General features: G+C 43.4%; 1 protein-coding gene across 4 annotated transcripts in view; it reads right to left on the bottom strand.

The window, feature by feature from the left end:
- LOC121322422 (E3 ubiquitin-protein ligase HECW2-like) overlaps positions 1-13,902 on the bottom strand; it is a 52,161-nt gene extending 38,259 nt beyond the window's left edge. For all 4 annotated transcript variants that reach the window (XM_041262353.1, XM_041262355.1, XM_041262356.1 and 1 more), the window contains exon 1: positions 13,203-13,902. The gene's annotated coding sequence lies outside the window, so the exon portion shown is untranslated. The remainder of the gene's footprint in view (positions 1-13,202) is intronic.
- Positions 13,903-16,714: the final 2,812 nt, after the last annotated feature.

The raw sequence follows: 16,714 nt of genomic DNA, 5'->3' as shown, positions 1-16,714 counted from the left end.
TTTCTGTTCTGAACTTAAACAAACTGTGAGAGTGTGGTCATGTCATGTGGCTATAAAGCCGTGGGGGCAGCACAATTGCAAACAGTCTAAATTATCAAACCCTGCCCTAATCAAGCACCCCTCACAACTTCCCACACGACAAATGGTTGGGCCATGCGAGTAGTCCAGACCCAATCAGAATCTACCATCATTTATGGTTGCAAAGGAATAAAATGAATAAAATTAAATTAAACATGTCTACTGGTGCCTGAATTGAATGTTGCTGGCATTATATGAGGTACCCTGGTGTTAGAATCTAGCTCCACATTTGCACCCCTGTAGCTGCATCTTGAGCAGGTGCCATGGCAGCAAGAGCAGTCATACTGGTTAGGCAACTCCATGACATCCGTCATTAGAGTGGATCAGCAATGGCAAAGGGAAAGCAGTCACCAAGAGAGGGGGCTGTGGCTGCAAACAGTAAAGGAAGGACACAGGGAAAAGAAACGGTCTTGCCATCTCCGAGAAGTTAAAACAATTTTCAGCCTCTTGGGGCTCCAAAAGGATCCCAGTGCAGTAGTTGCTGAGCAGAGAAGAATAAGTTAACAGCCATTCAGAAACACCCAAATACTTGGGCCCAGAGCAGCTTTCTTTAGAGCGCCAACACCAGCACCAACACCAACACCAACACCAGCACCAGCACCGACACCAGCACCAACACCAACACCAACACCAACACCAACACCAACACCACCACCGGCTCCGGCACCAACACTAACACCGGCACCGGCTCCGGCACCAACACTAACACCGGCACCGGCTCCGGCACCAGCACAGCCCCCAACACCAACAACAGCACCGGCACCAACACCAACACTAACACCGGCACCGGCTCCGGCACCAGCCCCCAACACCAACAACAGCACCGGCACCAACACCAACACTAACACCGGCACCGGCTCCGGCACCAGCCCCCAACACCAACAACAGCACCGGCACCAACACCAACACCAACACTAACACCGGCACCGGCTCCGGCACCAGCCCCCAACACCAACAACAGCACCGGCACCAACACCAGCACCGGCACCAACACCAGCACCGGCACCGGCACCAGCCCCAACACCAACAACAGCACCGGCACCAACACCAACACCAACACCAGCACCAGCACCAGCACCAGCACCAGCACCGACACCAACACCAGCACCGACACCAACAATAGCACCGGCACCAGCACCGACACCAACACCAGCACCGGCTCCGGCACCAGCACCAGCACCGACACCAACAACAGCACCGGCACCAACACCAACACCGACACCAACAACAGCACCAGCACCAACACCAGCACCGACACCAACACCAGCACCGACACCAACAATAGCACCGGCACCAGCACCGACACCAACACCAGCACCGGCTCCGGCACCAGCACCAGCACCGACACCAACAACAGCACCGGCACCAACAACAGCACCGGCACCAACACCAACACCAGCACCAGTACCGGCTCCGGCACCAGCACCAGCACCGGCACCAACAATAGCACCGGCACCAACACCAGCAGCACCGGCACCAGCACCAGCACCGACACCAACAACAGCACCGGCACCAACAACAGCACCGGCACCAACAACAGCACCGGCACCAACACCAGCACCGGCACCAGCACCAGCACCAGCACCGGCACCAGCACCAGCACCAGCACCAACACCAGCACCGGCACCAACAACAGCACCGGCACCAACACCAGCACCGGCACCAACAACAGCACCGGCACCAACAACAGCACCGGCACCAACACCAGCACCGGCACCAACACCAGCACCGGCACCAACAACAGCACCGGCACCAACACACCAGCACCGGCACCAACAACAGCACCGGCACCAGCACCGACACCAGCATCAACACCAGCACCGGCACCGGCACCAAGACTGGCACCAGCACCGGCACCGGCCCCAACACCAACACCAGCATCAGCATCAGCATCAGCATCAGCATCAGCACCAACACCGGCACCAGCACCGGCCCCAACACCAACATCAGCACCAACAACAGCACCAACACCAACACCGGCACAACTACAGCCCTGGCCAAAAGTTTATCATCCCCTAGAATTTCAGAATTAAGACATAATTAAAAACAAAATAAAAAATATGAACAAAATGTAGATATTTTATTCAACATCATGTAATCAAAGAAACTACAAAATTATATTGCAAAAGTCTACCACAAACCAGAATGGTAGTACAGTGTTTAATCAATTATGAAATGTCACATTTTTCGATTTGTCAGTTTTTTGTAAGGTATAAGGAAAACTACAATCCAGTATGTAATTATGTAATTATTTTGCAGGTTTCATTTGACTTTAAGAAGCAAAATTAGTTAATTTTATAGGGTGATGAAAAACTTTTGGCCACATCTGTACATAGGGCTAAAGTGTTTTAGTGGACAGGATGATTCAGGGCTGCTTAACAGGCAGTCCTTCTCTCAGAGAGGTCAAGAATTGTGCAGACATGCAGACTGAACTACAGTACGGAGTTTACTTACCTCATCTTAACAGCCTGTGCAGGGCAGATAAACTGCACATGAAAGTGTATATATTTGGTGTGGGGTTGGTATGGTTTTCAGATAGGGTATATATTTGGTGTGAGGTTGACAGGGTTTACAGATATGGTATATATTTGGTGTGGGGTTGACAGGGTTTGTAGATATGGTATATATTTGGTGTGAGGTTGACAGGGTTTGTAGATATGGTATATATTTGGTGTGGGGTTGACAGGGTTTGTAGATATGGTATATATTTGGTGTGGGGTTGACAGGGTTTGTAGATATGGTATATATTTGGTGTGAGGTTGACAGGGTTTGTAGATATGGTATATATTTGGTGTGGGGTTGACAGGGTTTGTAGATATGGTATATATTTGGTGTGAGGTTGACAGGGTTTGTAGATATGGTATATATTTGGTGTGGGGTTGACAGGGTTTGCAGATATGGTATATATTTGGTGTGGGGTTGACATGGTATATATTTGGTGTGAGGTTGACAGGGTTTGTAGATATGGTATATATTTGGTGTGGGGTTGACATCAGTTTGCAGATATGGTATATATTTGCATCAGGCAGGTATTTTCAATCTGAATCCCTGCATTGGGTCTGGTTCCCCTCCAACAGGCAGACTGAACTGATTGCAGGGCACTTACAAAATAGAAAGCGGGTGACAATGTGGCCAGGCTAGACTGGATCAGTGATTGCCAATTCAGCCTGACCAAATATGTTTGTTAATAAACGTGTTTAACTGCAGCTCCTGCCTCCTGCCTTTGTTACTCTTGTTATTATCCAGCTTTGACTACTGGCTTCACTATCACACAGCCGCAGACCTAAAGACAGCACTTATTTAGATTGCTAAAGTAGGGCTCTTTCTGTATCAATTAAAATTAAACAGCAAATGTTTGTAAAAGCCAGGAAGAGTTTGAATTGAATTATTGAAATCACTGCATCATTCAAATCCATTGAATAGATCCAATCTTTAAATGCTGAGACGCATCTCAGAGTCTGTCACATCACATTATCTCCTGGAGAGATAAGTATATACTGTATTAAGAATTGGACAGAGTTGACATTTTCCAAACCCCTTCAAACCTCTAATGCTACACAGAAAACAAATATTGAAATGATGAAATCGTTAATCAAAGATGAAAGACACATCCTTTGGAACACATTATACCTGTTTATTAACAATTCCACGGCACTCTTTCTGGCCTGGCTACGTCCCCTCCCTACCCAGCTAGTTCTTACAACAGCATAAGAAAAGTTACAATTGAGGGAGGCCGTTCAGTCCTTCAGCACTGTTGCCTTTATAATGATATGACTTGTATTGAATTGTGACCTGTAGACCAGCCGTGGAATAACGTGGATGTACCCTGGTTACATCTGAAGGAACCCATTCACCTCCAACTACAGTGACACGAGGGCTGTCTGGAACCAAGCCACGAGAGTAACGTGATCAAGATGCAAAGCCTGCACTATCTACCAGGTTTTTTTGCACAGGTTAATGACAGTAAGCAGAAGTTGCAGTATTACAAAAGAAGGACAGAATGAAGTACCTGAAAACCTACCAAAACTACAATAGTTTCAAAACTACCTTCAATTAAGAGTATTTATTGAAATGGTCAGGAGCCAGGAGTTTGGTGTTAAATAAATTGTTTCCGATAAGGTTAAGGCTAATGCCGAGTTTCAAACATATTCTCTCTCTCTCTCTCTCTCTCTCTCTCTCTCTCTCTCTCTCTCTCTCTCTCTCTCGCTCTCTCTCTCGCTCTCTCTCTCGCTCTCTCTCTCCACATCCTGAACCAAAAGTTACGCTCTCACAATTTTCTGTCACCTAGAATTTTCTATGCTCCACATGTCTGCAAATAAATCCCATTTAACATGAGCTTCCCTAGCCCGCTGCGCTGTGCTGCAATTCACTCTAATCCTGGTTCTGGCAGCTTCCCAGAAACCGGAATGAGAGTGTATGTACAGTACAGGTTCTCCTCAAACCTGCCACTCCGTCTTCCAGATTATCAGTGTACAGCGACATTGAGGAGGAAGGGAGGGGAGGGGGAGGGCAGTCCTGCAGCCACCACCTTCCTTGTGGGACAGAGTGGAGAGGGGGACTGAGAAATGCTGCTTGATTTCGTGGACAGGACGTGACGTCCCTCTTAATCTGGCTCTAGCAGGCTGCCAATGTGTCTGTGCTCTGCTTGTCTTCTGCGTGTGTAAGAGAGGGGCTAAGAGAGAAAGAAGAGAGCAAAGGGAAGAAACAATGAAGCCACTGGAACAGGCTCAATTTCCCTTGTTGAGATTAAATCAACCCAAAGTCTGCTATGGCAGTGTCCAATCACAGACATGCATTTGCAGGAGAGCCCATGGGGATTAATGTACTATGTGGGTTCATTGAAATAAAGGGTGGTGGGACGGGAATGCCTGTCTGTGATTGGGGGAGTGTCACAAAGACGGCCGGAGTAGGGGACGTCACACCAGAAACAGGAACCAGGAAATAAACGACAGAGAGGTGGAGTTGGGTGGACCTGAGCACTTGCTTGTGCTCAGCATTTAATGAATTAACAGAACAGAAAATAAAAAGGTTGTAACAAACAAAAACACAGGACACGGCACATTCACCAAAACAAACAGACAAACAAACAAAACAGACTAACACTACACAAAACATGGTGAGCTTCTTTTTAACTTTACGTTATTATTTTATTATTACCTCCATCTCCAATCCCATTCTCCTCTCACCGAACACACAACCCCGAGTGAGTGAAAACATGCAGCTTTTATGCAGCTGTACCGAGACTCGATTGCTAATCAATCATTCAATTGGAGTCGCGGTGAAAACGTATATTTGTATTTAGACAAGTGAAGTGCTGTGCAATCCTCATGCCTAAATACAAATATACATTTTAAACACTTGTGTTACACAGACCCATTTATATCCCGTGTACCAATGACTACACACCAACATTAACACACAACGCAAAATACACACAGGGGTGGGCACATTGCCACAGGGAGTGTGCACGATGGAGTGAAATGTAAGCCTGGCAGAGGGAGGGTTTCGGAGCTGTGGGAGTCAGACACGCGGACTGTTATCTATGTATTACTTGACTGTTTATTAAACCCTTTTATTTATCCTGTGTTCGTTATTGTTTATTGCATTTCAGTGGCGGCTTGTGATTTTTTTGAGAGGTGAGGCACAAAACAGTTATTACCACCACCACTCAATGGCTAATGTACTAAAAGTAAATTTACTTTGTTCAGCTGATTGCATATATGCCTCTGCTGAGAGCACTTTAATGCATTTAAATAACAGATTGGTGCAGTCGCTGTGTAAAATATATCACTATCAATTAAAAAACATTAGCACTGTAAACAAAACACAATTCACAGCATTGCAGATACAAGTTTTTATAATCAGTTGGCAAATCAGAAACTTAATACCCTGTAATTCTACAGTCATTATGTAACACCAGCGTGCAGCATTCGCTATAAAGTCACAAATACAATCTCACAAAATCATTCATTCAAAATGAACAAGGCAGCTTGTCATGTCGTGGCAAGAAATTGACAGTTTTACTCCATTAAAAGAGATGTAACCTTGTCTTACTTGGTTGAAAGAAAGGAACATGGCCAACAATAGTTTGTGCACAGCGCTGCCTTTATGAACTCCTTGCCGTGTTCGTTTACCGTCTTTCTTTACAATCTCCAGTGCTGGTGCTATTCTGCCATCCTTAACAAACAAATTCCTCAGGTCGCATATAATATCAGCGACAACTAAAACCATTACTGAACAAATTAAAATCGCACACGTTCTTACCGCTCCAAATCCAGTAGGTGTCTCATCAAGCTATGGTTACCATAGCAACACCTTCAGACAGGGACTCCCCAGCATGGTGAGTTGCCATAGTAACAAGCAGCTTTGTGAGGCACTCAAGGTTTGTGAGTACTGCAGCAGCCCTACATTGCTCCAGGTTTCTGGCGTTGCACTTTCTCAGCTGTTGAAAGCGGGTTTAGACTTTTAAATAATGTCACTAATGCTTCTATGGACTTAAATTTATTTAAAATGCTTAAATGTGTTTATATTTCTCAATTAAATAATACGAATATGCAAAAAAAAAACTAGCCTTTGTGAATTACTGGCAAGGCCATGCTCCACTTGCCTCAGCTGAGGAGCTGCCACTGTTGCATTTATTTCTGGACTACTTGTTCTTGTAAAATAAGCCGTGCATTTGAGACCAGAATACTTGCCTGGATTGCTTCCTTTACCTCCATGTTACAGTATCAATTTAAAATTGTGTTGCAGAATACTGAATGCCAGTTTTAATTTTCATTTCAACATCAAGCATTGCAAACATACTGACAACAGTCAATTGTGCAGTTTTTTGTTTTTTTGCAATATGCATTGTAACCAGGTAGGATACATTTATCTCCTCCTCTGAGACAGTGACTCATTTATTTAAGAAATTGTTGCTGTTTAGCTAACTAATCAGCTTTCTTCTGGAAAAACCTGTGTCGTTTCCCAACGCAATCTGGATGCCGTGTCTCAAGATGTGACGCCTTAGCTTTGGGAGCCAGTACTTCACAATAAATGACACATGAGGACATGGATCATCCTTGTCAACAATGTAAGAAACACTGAAGTTAATATAAGACAGTAATAGCAAGGTTTCTTTTCTTTTCTTTCTTTGAACTGCACGTAGGATTAGACATTTTTTTCATTTTGCATCCAATTTAATAACTGTTTTCAAAATCCCAAGTAACCGCACATAAAATGTCCTCATATACTTTATTTTTTGGTTCATATTTAAAGCAGAAGACTGGTGATAAAACAATACACTGTTTACATAATTACTGCAAATGATTCATATGCAAATTATTTTGAATATTAGCATAAGAAGTTGTATAGTGAAACAAAATTGTAACAGTGAGCACTCAACATCATATTTTTAGATTGTTTGAGGACCCATCAGAAAACTTGCCGTTGTGCTATGGGAAATGCACAGCAAAACATAAGCATAGAAAAAAAAAAAAAAAAAAAAATCAAATAAATGATATCTCAGAATACTCACTGATCCTATAACTTGTGTTAGAAAATTAGCACTGTAATGTTTTCATATTCCAAATCTGGACTTCTCTGCAACTAACTATTTTCTGTGGTGTTGGCTAAACTTGTCCAGGTGGAAAGTGAAAGGAAACCTTGGTTTACCATGCCAAATATGCTGCAGCGATTGGATAACTTCTTATTCAGTTATCAATATATAAACACATACATACAAGTGATAGACCTATAATAAAAAGCAGAGGTCTGCCTGTTAGCACAAAGAAGTATGCCCCGTGCCCGGTCCCTTCCCTGCCTTGTCCTCTGTCTCAGTACAACACACACGGAGCACTGAATAATTCACAGGCATGCAGGATAATCACACCACTGCACACACTGAGCAGGGAGTGCCTGCAGATACAGACAGTGCAACCCTGACTGTCTCTCTGCAATGACACACTAAACCATCTACTGCAGCTACGCTGTGCTTCTAAAGGGCAGTGGAAGACTGACATCCTAAAAGCCCATGCTGAACACACTATCGACTCTGCGGGGGATTTCTTTACAATTCCTGTTGATGGCATTGCCCTGTAAAGGTACAAACACTGTACAGCAGAAGTGGGAATAGGCTTAAGACAGAGGGTAGGAAACATTTGTTCACACAGAGAGTGGAGAGGGTGCGGAATGGGCTACCTCGTCATGTTGTTGATTCTGTATCACTAGGATCCTAGAAGACCTTGACAATGTTTTGAGAACTATCACCTGCTAGGAACCAGACAAGCACGACTGGGCCTCCTCTCACTAGGAAATTTTCTTATGTTTACATGTTATTCAATTGATATTATTTCAAGGGAAAGTACTCTGCCCGTTCAGAGACTTTTCAAAGTGAGAGGCTCATCAGAATAATCTGGGCTTTTAGAATCCAGTGCAATATGTGGAAGAGTACAGCCAGAGGCCTGCTTAAGAACTGGCTGCTCCAGTTTGCATCTATTCCAGACACAAAGCATTCAGAATGGGGAATGCCAGCCATGGAAATTAAACCCATTCTTCAGAGTCCCAGAGCAGCAATCAGCAGATCAGGGGGAAGCTGAGGACCAATAACATTGTGAAAACCATGCTCAGGAATGAGCGTCTACACTGTGAATACCATGCTCAGGAATGAGCGTCTACACTGTGAATACCATGCTTTCCATTGGAATGAGCGTCTGCCTATAGATGGGGGGGGGGGGGGGGGGGGGGTCACGTCGTCTAGAAAGCACATTGGCTTTCCTGCTAACATCGGAAAGCATTTCGAATGTCAAAAGAATCATTTTAACATCCTTTTTTTAAAATCCAGTTTGAATACAAAAATAAAAGTGAAACCTTGAATGAATGCTTGTGGAGTCTAACCAAATGAATGCTTGTGGAGTCTAATCAAATTCATTCTTGTGGAGGCTAACCAAAGTAATGCTTATGGAGTGCGCCAAGGTATGAAACAAGCAGTCAAGAAGACAACGTTTCGCCTATGAATTAGTGTAACTGCAGTCACGTCAAGGGTATTGAAATAGCCCTGGTTGACAGTCAACATGAACCTGTTATGTGAGGCATGTTCTATTAATTGCATGCCTACAATCTCAGGACAAACGCCGAGCTGTCTGCGTAACAAAGACTCCTCTCACAGCCTCAGTCTGCCAGTCCCCTCAATCCTGTTAATGAAGTCTACAGTAAACCAACAGGCTGAGAGCCACAACAGAGCTGCTTAAACTCCAGCAGACCACTCTATTAACAAACACATGCTTTTCTGGTCAGTAGAACAGACACCACTTTACAGCAATGTTAGGATGGGAAATGCAAAAATAAACATCTGAATGTCATTATTAACCCTCTGGGGACGGATTAAAAAAAAACGTTCTTCTAGTCTTTATTCTAGTCATATGGAAGACACAAATGCATAATGACCTCATATGAGGATGCCATTTTCCACTAATTTTATCAATACATTTATTATGTGTCCAAAACTACTTTTTTCCTGCTATTTTCAATATTTTATGCACAAAAGGATTAATAGAATCCTAAAAATTCTGCATCACCTTATGAATATAAAATCACATCCTTATCCAAAATCGCTGCATGTCTTTCCTATACAGTAGCTGCCTGGTGCTGTATCATACATCTATTAAACAAAGTGCTGGTTGACTTGTGGCCAGCCTCTTCACCTGCCTGTGCTACTCTGCGGGCAGCTCTGCTCCTGCAGCTGATCTGAACTGGGAGCTGGTCAGGCTGGATCAAGAGAAAACAAACACCCAAACATTCAACTCCCTTTCATTGATCAGTTTTTCAGCCAGTCTTATGCCAGTTGTTTGCAGTGCAGCTTGCATTGGACTGTGGAGCTGCCCTGCAGGTCACAGCGCCTCGTTTGCTATTAAGTGCTTTGTGTTATCTGAGCATCACAGGCACTCTGAAAGTGACTTTTGGTTTGTTTGTGTTGTTGTTACATGCAATCATTTCGCCCCTGTAGTTAAGGATTAGGCGCTGACACAGCAGCGTACTTGCAGAACCATCGCGTGAACACTGCAAATTTCCTGGCAGTTAATTGGGTCAACTACTGTAGCTTTACCTATTCACGAAACATTTATTTATTTCTAATGTGATTCTTCACTCTAAAACACTGTCTTGTATTTAAAGACATGAAGCAACCTGATACCAGGGACCAGTAGCGTGCAGCGGACATTAAAAGGGCAGGGGCTCATTGAGAAAAAAGGCACTTTTCAAGCATCCATGACTGAGAAGAACTGCACTTTTGGGGCAGGAAGGCAGGTGCTTAAGCCCACCCAGCCACGCCCCGTGCACGTCATACGGAAACACCCAGGGATGCAGTTAGTAGTACTGAAGATTATGTGATGAAATGTTTGAAGATACATGATTGTTTGCCTGAATCCTGTTCTGCACACCGCACTCCATGAGCACTGTGCCGTTCTAATGATTGCAGGTTCATTCAGGTGTCAGTGTGAGGAATACTTCGTCAAGCAATCTCACAGCAGATCAAAACAGGAAAAGACTGTGGGACTTGGGACTAGAGGGGGCTCAAAGATCTCAAACCTTCTGCAGCATCAATCAGCGATTTTGTTTCCAAATTTCAATGCATCACTATAACACTATAGTCAATAGTGTGCACAGAAGGGGGCAAGGGGGGAGCACTTCCCTGAATAATCAACTTACTAAAGCAAGGCTAAAGATACTTTGCAGGTTGGACAGCTCAGATGTTGTTTCTATCGGAACAATTTATATATCAACTCAAAAGTGATCAAACAAAATTGAATACTCTTAGTTAATATTAATGGTTTCTTGAGAACTGCAGAGATTTCAATTAAAACAATGGTCATTTTAATATAAAGACTCTTTGGTATTGACAGAAATTGACAGGCAGCCAGTGTAACTGTGACTTTAATATGAATACCTCCCAAAACCATCTCTCTGTTAATTGACATGAATCACAATTATTTGAGCTAAGTACCAAAATTGAAGAGGATAAATAAATTAAATGAATTACAATTTACACATGGCTTGGACAAAAGCTAACCCTATGAAACTATTGAAGCAGCTGGTTTCACAGACCCTGAGTAGCACTGACCCTGAGTAGCACTGACCCTGAGTAGCTCTGACCCTGAGTAGCACTGACCCTGAGTAGCACTGACCCCGAGTAGCACTGACCCTGAGTAACACTGACCCTGAGTAGCACTGACACCAGGTAACACTGACCCCAGGTAAAACTGACCCTGAGTAGCACTGATCCTGAGTAGCACTGACCCCAGGTAACACTGACCCTGAGTAGCACTGATCCTGAGTAGCACTGACCCCAGGTAACACTGACCCTGAGTAGCACTGATCCTGAGTAGCACTGACCCTGAGTAGCACTGACCCTGAGTAGCACTGACCCAGAGTAGCACTGACCCTGAGTAACACTGACCCTGAGTAGCACTGATCCTGAGTAGCTCTGACCCTGTGTAACACTGACCACGATTAGCATTTACACAGAGTAACACTGACCCTGAGTGCATTGACCCTCAGTAACACTGACCCTGAGTAGCACTGGCCCTGAGTAACACTGGCCCAGAGTAGCATTGACCCTGAGTAAAACTAACCCTGAGTAGCGCTGACCCTGAGTAACAGTGACCCTGAGTAACAATGACCCTGAGTAGCTCTGACCCTGAGTAGCACCGACCCTGAGTAGAACTGACCTCTAAACACCTAAAGTAACATTGGCTAGTCCCTGATTAGTGCTAATCCAAGTTTGGGAATCAACTGGAGACACACTGTGCTATTTCATCTAATTAGTGTCAATCCAACATTACTACTCTACAGTATTTCTAAGGCAAGTTCCTGGGGTGTGTCTGGCTCTAGACCACTGTGAATACTGCACAGCACACAGCTACCTCAACTGGACCCAACTGGAATATACTTGGAAAACCATGACTATTAAAATACAACTATCGGAACAGTGAGAATGTAAATGTGGATAAAAGACAGACAGACAGACAGACAGATAGATAGACAGACAGACAGACAGTATAGCCAGATACCTGCTAGATATATACACATATATATAACAGATAACAAGATAGCAAGATATATAGACTGACACCATCTTGCTGGTTAGAGATAGATAGACAGATAGAAGATAGATAAATAGAAGATAGATAGAGATAGATAGATAGATAGATAGATAGATAGATAGATAGATAGATAGATAGACAAACAGATACTTGTTTTGCAAAGCAAGCCTCCCATCCACTGACTGCTATTAAATATAGATGGATCCCTATATGTTGCATAATCATTTAATAGTGGCGTACACCAGCACGCTTTTCTCCTGCACTCCTTTATTTTATAGGTAAACCTGCACACTGGTGACGTGGTGACACGAGGGGGAACTCAGTGGCGACTGCACTTCTTACCACACGGTGTACTGATGAAGTTTATTTGCCGGGGCCTCCAGACTGCTGTATTATTTACAGTAATAACAAGCCAGGACTGTCATATCTGAAGGCGAGACTCACTCGTCCTAGTAAAGCATAGCAGTGAAACCACCGCTGCAACACTGCAGTGTGACATTCTGTCTGAACGAAAGAATTACAGAGCCAGTATACACAACCGTGACTGTCCAGGCCTTAATCATCATCATCATACTGTACCGTGCTCAGAAAACTTGAGAGAAATGGATGTACCAGGGTGCTTTCTTATTCTGAGCAACAGAGAACAGACAGATGCGAGGCTGCTGTTTCTATAAATTAATATATTCATATTTATAACAGCCACTTGTATGTATGGTTGAATACAAAAGTTACCACATTTAAAAAAATGTACACCGTTTTTTTAAAAGAAAAAAAAGCCTTCGAGCCTAAATACAGCACACTAGACTGTTAAAAATATCGCCCACACAAAGGCAATTATTAAAAAGACTATTCCATTTGAACAGAACACTAGCAAAAATATGATTATCATTATTGTTTAAACAAAATGGCACATTGTTGCTCAGCTTCACCCCAAAATGCAATAAATAAATACATTAAAATGCAAATTAAAATGGAACAAATTGGAACTGCGTAACCTCACGATTAACTGGTACTGTAGGTACTCCCAATGTGAATCGATCTACTTACCCAAACGAATAACGAGAATGCTCAACGCAACACTTAAGAAATCGTCCCAATAAAAACGTCTTTTTTTCTTCTTCTTTTGTGTAAACCCAGCAGTGCCAGTTTTGAACCCCAGGTCTGGTATCTCAGGATCCATCCATCCGCTGTTTTGGAATCACGTCTGTTGTCTTGCTGCACTGTGGTGTGCAACACTCCCTTTAGTCCAGACACGCAGTTTAGGTTGGGTTTACGAAGCAATTCCGAGGTATCCCAGGGATTCTCCTCTTTTTGGGGTTTGTGATTTTAACCAACCTCCTTTTAGGTGCGAGATATCCTTTACAACTCGGCATTTCTTATTTATTTAAATCCTTGCATCCGCTTCTCCTGGTTTCCGCTGCAGTACCAACATCACGCTCATAATCCGAGGTGCAATGCGAGCAGCAATGTTTTTGGTTTAATATTTCTCCTTTCTCTTCCACATTGCTCGCTTCAGTCCTTTATTATTATACGATGCAACCCAAGCGCTCATTTAATTATTTTGCCCGGGACAACGTCAGTTCTTTCAATTTAAATAGCGGCGGTAGCAATAATGTTTTCTTTTCTCTCTATTTTGTTTAGGGTTATTGCGCTGCTGGTGGTTATAAATAACGCGAAAGTCCTGGCTAGGAGAGGAGCAGGATTCAGGGTCGTGTTTCAACTGGATTAAAACGTGTTTCCTCTGCGTCAGTGTACCCCGCTGTGTGCTGCGCAGGAGACGCTAGTGCTAACTGAACATTACCAATAATACATCCACTGCCCAGCGCAAAGCCTAGTCAAGTCGATCAGATCTAACATTATATGAAGAATAATTAAATAGACAACAACACGTTTAATTTAACTCAAGAACTGGACGTTTTATTGTATAAGATCATTTTTCACATGAAGCAAATATGTTTATTTTTATTTAACTCAAAAAATGAATATCTTTATTGAAAAAAATATTCACATAAGGCAATTTTTCATTTTTGTCCTACTTTTAAAACTTTTTAACATCCCTAAAATTATAGAAGTTATCAAGCAAGAATGTCACTCTGAGTCACAATTGTGATATATGAACATTTTGTTTCTTTCAGTACAAGATTCATGTGCCCAAATATTGTTCAACTAATGGTGTATGGGGTCAGTTGTAACACGTGTTACAATTGGCCCCAACTCAGGGAGCCATTACTAAACCTTATGTTTCAGCAAGAAACAAAAAAAAAAGGGATAAATCACAAATATTGGTGAAACAATGTACTCTACTAGGTCAAAAATCGATTTTTGTAGACAAAATCTCAAGGCTTTGCACAGACAGCTCCTCTTCCACAGGCAGACAAGAGACCTGAACTCAGCATGTGCCAGGTGAGTGATGGCACTCTAGCTTGCTTCTGGAGAAATTCAAGGAGTTATAACCGTCCTGTGTTACAACTGTCCCCGGTCTCCACTACCCATTAGTTGCAACACACTGTGTAGCCAGTAGGGAGAAGTGGGACTGGAGCCCCTGTGATACTGCACTGCACTGCACTGCCCTGGGTTTGAGTGTGTTTTACGACAGCATACCACCAGAACAAGGGAGTAGATTTTTATTATTGTCCCTTTATTATTGTCATAATTATTCTTAGTTTTGTTTTTAAATTCTTATTATTATTCAGCTTGGCGCCAGTGTATTTAGGAAGCCAGTCCAGGCAGCCACACAATGTTGGTTTATCTGACTCATATTTCCTGTGTTTGTCGATTGAATGAGCATGTGTGCACTCAGCCCAATCAACATGCTGCATGAGGACCAGCTTTCAAAAACAACCTGGCAGTGCGAACGGTGGGAGCCATTTCTGTGAATGTGTGGGCGTCATTGTCTCTCAGTTTTTCTTAGACATTCAGCACGGACATCATGCTAGGATGCTACTAGACGGAGCAGGTCCAGGTTACCCTCCAAACAACACAGAGGCCCCCCATCCCCATGCCGACGCCAGTAACCAACATTGTCTCAACTAGAAAAGCTGCTGTAGGCAATACAATACTGAGGCCACTACCAATAGCAACTTAAACAAACCCAAAGGATTCAGTCATCCATTTCAGTGAAAATTACATTAAAAGGTAAATATGATACCACTACTCACTGGTAACACCAGTTCATCTATGGGCTGTATAACTAACAAACCAGCAATCCATTGCAATACCATGCTCCTCTGTTTGTAGCAGTGGGCTAATGTTTCTGGACAAGAGGACTTTGTTCCAGATCCATTGTGTTGTCATTGCTGGTAATGCTGCTAAAGGTTCTGATATGGTTTCTTCAGGGTAGCCCCCTGGTATGCAAATATTAGTAATGCTATTCCTTCATTATTGGTCACCAAGTCACAAGCGGTTTCTGGAATTTTCAGCAGGGGCCAATAACATGCATTAACTGTTTCATATGGCATGCTTAGTCCCAAGCAGAGGCTCTATTAAACACATTAACAGAAGAGGACAGTATTTTCACATGGACACAGAACGACTTGATGGACGCCATCCTTAGGCTCAGGAAGAAGCTGTTGTTTCTTTTTCCCTCTTCATCGTGATCAGCCCTCATGCACACCCATGCAATTCAAACCCAGAAACTGCATGACCAGATGGCTTTGCCGTTTAGAGACCAACATTAGCTGTCAAAGGCGTTCATGTCACAGTGCGCCATCCCATCGCTGATAGGATCAGGCAGGCCTGACTGCAGGTGTCTGAGGCGCTCAGGGGAATGAGTCAGTCACAGGACAGCCGTGCAGCAGCCGGAGAAACCTAGACTGAGCATTGAAAAGGAGAGCTGCAGGCTCCATCCAGCCAGAACAGGGATACCATACAGGCTGGCAGAGGTATTCATTCATTCATTCACTCATGGACATGTGAACAGAGAGGGCCTGTCCCCATTTTGATCAATGTGCACGCTCGTTTACAGAGAGGTCCTGTCTCCATGCTGGGGGGTGTAGTATGGGGGATCGAAGAGCAGTGTGCATGCTAGGGTATGCAAGGAGGCAAAGAGATCTACTGTATACAGTAACACTGGAAAAAGATTGCATTTGGAACAGCAATACAAATCGGGCAAAAGTCTTCAATTTGAAGCTTTTTTTTTTTTTTTGCCTAACTGGCACAGTAAACAGAGCTGTCAGCAATTGCTTTTAAAATAGAACCAAGCATTCCACTTTTAGACAGCCAGAGCTTAAAATAGCAATAGGAAGGCGAGCATCCTAGTCAAGAGCTGACACAGTAAAGAAGAAGCAGCCTGTAAAAAAAACAGGGCGCAAAGACAAGACTCATTTGTATTCCTCAGACAGGCAGTTTGCAGGGACTGGCAACAGAAAGCAAGCATCTTACCATCAGCCCATCATTCGCAGTCTGACAGACCAGTCAGTTTTCATACGATCAGCTGAACGATATTTCCAGTGTCAGTCTATGAATCAAGAGGTCCATTTTCCGCAACCAAAAAAATGCCAATTCAAATAACTTTTGGCAGGGGATGAAACAAATGGTTTTAGAAAAAATATAAATGTCCA

This window comes from Polyodon spathula, chromosome 10 (genome assembly GCF_017654505.1).
Source record: "Polyodon spathula isolate WHYD16114869_AA chromosome 10, ASM1765450v1, whole genome shotgun sequence".
Lineage (NCBI taxonomy): Eukaryota > Metazoa > Chordata > Actinopteri > Acipenseriformes > Polyodontidae > Polyodon > Polyodon spathula.
The sequence above is the reverse complement of the archived record's forward strand: the minus strand, read 5'-3'. Positions and strand labels throughout refer to the sequence as shown.